Source organism: Microcebus murinus, chromosome 20 (genome assembly GCF_040939455.1).
Source record: "Microcebus murinus isolate Inina chromosome 20, M.murinus_Inina_mat1.0, whole genome shotgun sequence".
Taxonomy (NCBI): Eukaryota; Metazoa; Chordata; class Mammalia; order Primates; family Cheirogaleidae; genus Microcebus; species Microcebus murinus.
Genome location: NC_134123.1, coordinates 40,708,417 through 40,714,770, shown reverse-complemented (window position 1 = coordinate 40,714,770; position 6,354 = coordinate 40,708,417). Strand labels below are relative to the sequence as shown.

Sequence of the window (6,354 nt, the reverse complement as noted above, 5' to 3'; positions counted from 1 at the left end):
GTCCCCCAGAAGGCTTCTTTGGGACCAGGATTCTCTTGCGGGTGACTGTTTAAGGTCTGGCCCCTGGGTGGAGGGGCACCAGGAGTAGAGGAGCAGGAAGGGGAAGGGGGTGGCCAGGCGAGGGGACACTTTGAGGCCAAGTCCAAGCTTCAGCCTGATCCTCCTGGGAACCCCGGGGTGTACATCACACCTCCTGGTTGTCCTGCTCTGAGACCGGGACCCGGGCTTCGCATTTTCACAGCAGCCAGTCGTGGGCTGAGGACACCTGGGGCGTTGGGAACTCCCTGGCTTCTCCTTGGTTTAACATCTGAGCTGCTTGTGAATCGTGCCGCCACACACGCCCGAGTGCAGGTGTCTTCTGCACAGACTGCGGGCCTCGCTCTTCTGAATGCCGCTAGCTCGCCACCCACCCACGGGTGAACCTGGTCAGGGTACTTTCTCTAAGGAGCAGACTCTGACCCCGGCGGGCTACCGGTGTTTTCATTTGCTCCTTTCTTTCTTCCATTTCGGGAAAGGCTTCCTTACTGGGTTTGGAAATCTCCTGTGCCTTTCCTCGCCTATTCTGTCAGCTTTAAATTTCTCTTTCAGTTGCCACCCTCACAGATGTATTAGGAAACTCTTTTCGGAGCATTCATTAGTGAAATGACCCAGATGAAGCTCGAATCCAATAGCTCATCGCCGATTTTTAGCAAGTCCACACCCCGGGGTGGTTGGGGTCCAATCCACCCCGGGCCAGGCCCAGGCCCCTTGGACCGGGCCAGAGAAGGACACAGAGCAGGGTCCGGCCCCCACGGTAGCGGTGCCCGCAGTTCTCCAAGGGCTTGGGGGTTTTCCAGAGGGAGGAGACAGAGGGGATTGATTTCTTCAGAGCCCCCCAAACCACCCCACCCCACCCCACCCCACCCCACCCCACCCCACCCATGGGACACATCCCGAGAGACGCCCCTACACTCGCTCCCCTCCCCCATGCGCTGTGCCCCAGCCCTGGCCCTGGGGAATAGGCGGCAGCCCACGCACAGGGCGGGGGGCACAGCTGAAAGGGTTTGTGGGGGAGGGCGGCCCCTGGCTGGGGGCAAAGGTCGAGCGCCCCGCGCGCGCGTGCGCAGTCAGCAGCGGCGGCGCGCTGGGGGTGGGGGGCGGGTAGGTGAAGGAGGCGAGGCGAGGAGAGGAGGGGGGCTGGAAGGTCTCCACCTTGGCGGGTCCACCCGTGGAGGCCCATCTCGCGCGCGCGCGCACGCGTGTGTGTGTGTGTGTGTGTGTGTGTGTGTGTGTGTGTGTGTGTGTACAGCCCCCCACGCCGCCCCGCCCCTCTCCCCAGTCCCGCGGAGCCCGCCGGACCCGGCCGGCGAGGGGAAGCGCAGAGAGGCTCGGCTTCTTGAGCGGGGCAGGGGCGCCCTCCACCGTCTCCGGCCAAGCCGGCCTGAACGCGCCCGGTCTCGTCTGATCTCCGAAGCTAAGCAGGGTCGGGCCTGGTTAGTACTTGGATGGGAGACCGCCCGGGAATACCGGGTGCCGTAGGCTTTTGTTTTTTTTGTTTTTTGCCTCTTGTTCTGTCCCCTTTCTGGGAGCGCGGCGGCGGTCCGGGGGATCACCCCCACCCTCAGCGCCCGTCGCGGTGCCTGGCGCCCCAGCCCGCACCGTGGGGCCTCCTCTTGTCCCGAGCCGTGACACCGCCGCCACGCGGCAGCATGCGTGGCATCTGGACTGTCAGGTGTCAGACCAAAGGTCTGGTCTGTGGGAACCGACACGCTGGAGGAAACCTTGAGAGGCTGAGAGGGGAGGGAGTTCCAGGAGAATTCCAGGACGTCATTTTGAGCGAGTATGTGACCAGAACTCGTCCCGTTGCTTTTGGGGTTCTACGGGCTACACGTAGGAATCTTTGGTGGTGGCACTGGATGTTGGGGGATCCGGAGTCACACGCAGACCTGCTCCACAGGCCTCATTTTACTTTTCTTTTCGGATTCATTTTCTGAAAAGGTGTCTCTTATCTCTATGATTACATTTCCTTTTCTCTCTCTCTCCGAGCAGATCATGGGAGTCCACGTATTGAGGTGACATGTATTGCCCGTGCCCCCCTCCCCCCCGTTTTCTGATTCATTTATTTCTCATTTTCTCCCAGCGTATGGTGGGGGTACCAATGTTAAGGTCAGCTGCATCGCCCTGTCCCCGCCTCCCCCCTCGGGTCAGAGCTTCAAGTGCGCCCATGCCCCGGTTGGTGCGCACCCACCCCATTCCTAATGGATGTGCACGCCCATCCCCTCCCCACGCCCGCCCGACACCCACCCGATGAAGGCGATTCCTCTGTGTCCACTTAGGTGTCCATCGGTTCCTACCAATCTGCCGGCGAGCGCGCGCACGTGGCGCTCTTGTGTCCGTTCTTGGGACACTTGGCTTACTGGAACGGGTTCCAGCTCTGGCCGGGAGAACACGAGAGGTGCCCTCTCACCGCTGTTCCTCATAGCTGAACGGCACTCCGTGGTGTCCACGCGCCACATTTCATTAATGCACCCGTGGATCGATGGGCACTCGGGGCGCTTCCACATCTTTGCGATTGTGAATGGCGCCCTAACTGTAACCCTGACCCCTACCCAGCCCAGTCTCCTCTGCCCCAGCCTGAGGCGCTCCTCCCCCGCCAGGCCCGTCACTGTCCTGGTCCCCTGCCTGACCGGCTCCTTCCCGCCCGGCCTGTCACCGTCCTCTGCCCCTGCGTGACACGCTCCTCCCCGCCCGGCCCATCACCTTGGCCCCTGCCTGACTCGCTCCTCCCCACCTCGGGCTCCTCCGTCGCCTGGGCCTTCCAAGGGCTTGGTGTGGACGCTGCTTCCAGGAAGCCCTCCAGGAACCCGGCAGCAGGGCGGCCGCAGCAGTCTCGCGCGGGGCACGTGCCCCCACTGTGCCGCGGGGGCCCAGCCTGGTGTCTTCTCTGAGGCCCTGCGGCTGCCGCTCCCCGCGAGGGGAGAGCCGTGGAGGTGGGGACCGCCTCCTGGTGGGGACGTACACCCAGCTCTCCGCCGCGTCGGATTCCGGGGCTCTCTGTCCTGCCTGCCCGGAGGCCCAGCTGGCCTGCGGGTCCTTAGAGTGGCAGAAACGTCCTCAAGCTGATATTGCCAGTCAGGTGGGTGTCTGCACTTTTGTGCCGGGCACCCCGGGGAGGCCCAGGGGCTGGCTGGACAACGCGGCCTGCTGGGGGTCGGGGGTGCGCTTTGGAGGAGCAACCGATGCCCTTTGGACTTTGCTAGCAGCGTCTGAGGTGTCTCTGAGCCCTGCTCCATGTCGGGGAGAGGAGGAGGAGCAGGAGGAGGAGGAGGAGGAGGAGGAGGTGGCAGGGGCCGTGACCTACAGTCGTGTTCCCGGGGTGGCACGGCATGTGGCTTCTTCCACAGGCTGCTTGGCCTGGGCTCCCTGCACCTGGGCCTTTGGAGGACTGGCCCTGTTCTTGCCGACACTTCCTGCAGGGACCCAGAGCTGGGAGGTTGCATCTCCCAGACCTGGGTCGGGCAGAGCCCCAGCGGGCCATGCCCACAACCTCTCTCAGCACGGGTCCCCCAGAAGGCTTCTTTGGGACCAGGATTCTCTTGCGGGTGACTGTTTAAGGTCTGGCCCCTGGGTGGAGGGGCACCAGGAGTAGAGGAGCAGGAAGGGGAAGGGGGTGGCCAGGCGAGGGGACACTTTGAGGCCAAGTCCAAGCTTCAGCCTGATCCTCCTGGGAACCCCGGGGTGTACATCACACCTCCTGGTTGTCCTGCTCTGAGACCGGGACCCGGGCTTCGCATTTTCACAGCAGCCAGTCGTGGGCTGAGGACACCTGGGGCGTTGGGAACTCCCTGGCTTCTCCTTGGTTTAACATCTGAGCTGCTTGTGAATCGTGCTGCCACACACGCCCGAGTGCAGGTGTCTTCTGCACAGACTGCGGGCCTCGCTCTTCTGAATGCCGCTAGCTCGCCACCCACCCACGGGTGAACCTGGTCAGGGTACTTTCTCTAAGGAGCAGACTCTGACCCCGGCGGGCTACCGGTGTTTTCATTTGCTCCTTTCTTTCTTCCATTTCGGGAAAGGCTTCCTTACTGGGTTTGGAAATCTCCTGTGCCTTTCCTCGCCTATTCTGTCAGCTTTAAATTTCTCTTTCAGTTGCCACCCTCACAGATGTATTAGGAAACTCTTTTCGGAGCATTCATTAGTGAAATGACCCAGATGAAGCTCGAATCCAATAGCTCATCGCCGATTTTTAGCAAGTCCACACCCCGGGGTGGTTGGGGTCCAATCCACCCCGGGCCAGGCCCAGGCCCCTTGGACCGGGCCAGAGAAGGACACAGAGCAGGGTCCGGCCCCCACGGTAGCGGTGCCCGCAGTTCTCCAAGGGCTTGGGGGTTTTCCAGAGGGAGGAGACAGAGGGGATTGATTTCTTCAGAGCCCCCCAAACCACCCCACCCCACCCCACCCCACCCCACCCCACCCCACCCATGGGACACATCCCGAGAGACGCCCCTACACTCGCTCCCCTCCCCCATGCGCTGTGCCCCAGCCCTGGCCCTGGGGAATAGGCGGCAGCCCACGCACAGGGCGGGGGGCACAGCTGAAAGGGTTTGTGGGGGAGGGCGGCCCCTGGCTGGGGGCAAAGGTCGAGCGCCCCGCGCGCGCGTGCGCAGTCAGCAGCGGCGGCGCGCTGGGGGTGGGGGGCGGGTAGGTGAAGGAGGCGAGGCGAGGAGAGGAGGGGGGCTGGAAGGTCTCCACCTTGGCGGGTCCACCCGTGGAGGCCCATCTCGCGCGCGCGCGCACGCGTGTGTGTGTGTGTGTGTGTGGACAGCCCCCCACGCCGCCCCGCCCCTCTCCCCAGTCCCGCGGAGCCCGCCGGACCCGGCCGGCGAGGGGAAGCGCAGAGAGGCTCGGCTTCTTGAGCGGGGCAGGGGCGCCCTCCACCGTCTCCGGCCAAGCCGGCCTGAACGCGCCCGGTCTCGTCTGATCTCCGAAGCTAAGCAGGGTCGGGCCTGGTTAGTACTTGGATGGGAGACCGCCCGGGAATACCGGGTGCCGTAGGCTTTTGTTTTTTTTGTTTTTTGCCTCTTGTTCTGTCCCCTTTCTGGGAGCGCGGCGGCGGTCCGGGGGATCACCCCCACCCTCAGCGCCCGTCGCGGTGCCTGGCGCCCCAGCCCGCACCGTGGGGCCTCCTCTTGTCCCGAGCCGTGACACCGCCGCCACGCGGCAGCATGCGTGGCATCTGGACTGTCAGGTGTCAGACCAAAGGTCTGGTCTGTGGGAACCGACACGCTGGAGGAAACCTTGAGAGGCTGAGAGGGGAGGGAGTTCCAGGAGAATTCCAGGACGTCATTTTGAGCGAGTATGTGACCAGAACTCGTCCCGTTGCTTTTGGGGTTCTACGGGCTACACGTAGGAATCTTTGGTGGTGGCACTGGATGTTGGGGGATCCGGAGTCACACGCAGACCTGCTCCACAGGCCTCATTTTACTTTTCTTTTCGGATTCATTTTCTGAAAAGGTGTCTCTTATCTCTATGATTACATTTCCTTTTCTCTCTCTCTCCGAGCAGATCATGGGAGTCCACGTATTGAGGTGACATGTATTGCCCGTGCCCCCCTCCCCCCCGTTTTCTGATTCATTTATTTCTCATTTTCTCCCAGCGTATGGTGGGGGTACCAATGTTAAGGTCAGCTGCATCGCCCTGTCCCCGCCTCCCCCCTCGGGTCAGAGCTTCAAGTGCGCCCATGCCCCGGTTGGTGCGCACCCACCCCATTCCTAATGGATGTGCACGCCCATCCCCTCCCCACGCCCGCCCGACACCCACCCGATGAAGGCGATTCCTCTGTGTCCACTTAGGTGTCCATCGGTTCCTACCAATCTGCCGGCGAGCGCGCGCACGTGGCGCTCTTGTGTCCGTTCTTGGGACACTTGGCTTACTGGAACGGGTTCCAGCTCTGGCCGGGAGAACACGAGAGGTGCCCTCTCACCGCTGTTCCTCATAGCTGAACGGCACTCCGTGGTGTCCACGCGCCACATTTCATTAATGCACCCGTGGATCGATGGGCACTCGGGGCGCTTCCACATCTTTGCGATTGTGAATGGCGCCCTAACTGTAACCCTGACCCCTACCCAGCCCAGTCTCCTCTGCCCCAGCCTGAGGCGCTCCTCCCCCGCCAGGCCCGTCACTGTCCTGGTCCCCTGCCTGACCGGCTCCTTCCCGCCCGGCCTGTCACCGTCCTCTGCCCCTGCGTGACACGCTCCTCCCCGCCCGGCCCATCACCTTGGCCCCTGCCTGACTCGCTCCTCCCCACCTCGGGCTCCTCCGTCGCCTGGGCCTTCCAAGGGCTTGGTGTGGACGCTGCTTCCAGGAAGCCCTCCA

General features: G+C 63.2%; 2 pseudogenes; both read left to right on the top strand.

Annotated features, from left to right (window-relative positions):
• Positions 1 to 1,402: 1,402 nt before the first annotated feature.
• LOC142862774 (uncharacterized) lies at positions 1,403 to 1,521 on the top strand (annotated as a pseudogene).
• Positions 1,522 to 4,918: 3,397 nt separating this feature from the next.
• Positions 4,919 to 5,037, top strand: LOC142862772 (uncharacterized; annotated as a pseudogene).
• The last annotated feature ends 1,317 nt before the right edge of the window (positions 5,038 to 6,354 follow it).